The following is a 1,517-nucleotide window of genomic DNA, read 5'->3' as shown; positions in this document are numbered from 1 at the left end:
TATCTATCAATTTCCTGGGAAAGCTGACTGTGTACACTGGCCAGACAGGTAAATTAAATGCAGGAGAAAGACATTTAGAAGGAGTACGAAACACTGGTCCACCAGATCAACCAGTAACAAGTTCGACCACAGTTGGTGAGTGTCTCTCCACAGTTGTTGCTCCCGCTCGGGCAAAAAGATGGACAACAAAGGGCTCCCGGATAGCTCAGTTGGAAGAGCAGGTGCCCATATGTGCAGTGGACTACGGTTCCATCTCAACCTGCAGCCCTTAGCTGAAAAAACATCACAGTACCACATCAAAAACAGTAAAAACTACGATCCCCTAAGAGGCCATTGCACTTCAACGTAAGAATGGAAAAGGTGTCAAAAACGTGCTTTCTTGTGGCGGTTCTCCATTACATGGTACCTGCTTGACTCGGTAGTGGTGCCCCGTCCTCCTTTTAACACTGCAGATTAGCACCGCCTCATAAGTGAGGCGAGCGTGGCTGGTCGTCATAGCAGGAAACTGCCGTTACCTAACGCAACACACACACAGAAACTGAAAGGTGTGTTGTTTTACATTATTTCAGAAGACAAATTTAGTTTAAAAAAAACTACCACATATCAGACAATTTGATCAATGTTGTCATTAATCAATAATTTAAGGTGAGCCTTTAATCACAACTTTTGTGAACAAGATACACAACTTTTTATAATCAAGGACACTGCAGCATGAGGGACAAGGACTGTAGTAGTTTACATTGAGGAGCTTGATTTATTTGTGAATAGAGAACCTTCAAATGAACCCTACATATTAAAGCTCTGCTGCTCCAGGTGAGGATCGAACTCACAACCTCGGCATGACTCTGCAGGTTACTGTCTTATAAGTACCGCGCGCTGACCGATTGCGCCACTGGAGCATGCATGCTGCAATATTCAGTTCTTGAGAAATCTGACAGATAACTGTATTAGTGGAGTATGAAGGATGAGTTGAGGAGTCACAGCCTGAGTAAAGAAGCTGCTGAAAGACCCTCCCATGCTGTCTCGGAAATTTCAGATCCCCTTCCTTGAGTAATTTGTATACAGTCCCTAGCATCTCTGAAGAAGATGACAACGACACGTTTGTTAGAAAAGATTAATACAGCCCTGCAGCCCTTAGCTGAAAACATCACAGTACCACATCAAAAACAGTAAAAACTACAGATCCCCTAAGAGGCCACTGCACTTCAACTTAAGAATGCACAAGGTGTCAAAGATTTGCTTTCTTATGGCGGTTCTCCATTACATGGTACCTGCTTGACTCGGTAGTGGTGCCCCGTCCTCCTTTTAACACTGCAGATTAGCACCGCCTCATGCGTGAGGCGAGCGTGGCTGGTCGTCAACGCAGGAAACTGCCGTGACCTAACGCAACACACACACACACACACACACAGAACCTCAAAGGTGTGTTGTTTTACATTCTCTGCATGTGGCTTTTGCCACAGCCAGAAGACAAATTTAGTTTTAAAAAACTATGACATTTCAGACAATTTGATCAA

General features: G+C 44.2%; 1 non-coding gene across 1 annotated transcript; it reads right to left on the bottom strand.

The window, feature by feature from the left end:
* Positions 1-805: 805 nt before the first annotated feature.
* On the bottom strand, positions 806-899 carry trnai-uau. The gene is made up of 2 exons: positions 862-899; positions 806-841 (listed from the first exon to the last, which is right to left on the bottom strand). It is a non-coding gene; the product is annotated as a tRNA-Ile (tRNA).
* Positions 900-1,517: the final 618 nt, after the last annotated feature.

Source organism: Etheostoma cragini, chromosome 21, assembly GCF_013103735.1.
Source record: "Etheostoma cragini isolate CJK2018 chromosome 21, CSU_Ecrag_1.0, whole genome shotgun sequence".
NCBI classification, from domain to species: Eukaryota; Metazoa; Chordata; class Actinopteri; order Perciformes; family Percidae; genus Etheostoma; species Etheostoma cragini.
This window is presented reverse-complemented; position numbering and strand designations above follow the sequence as displayed.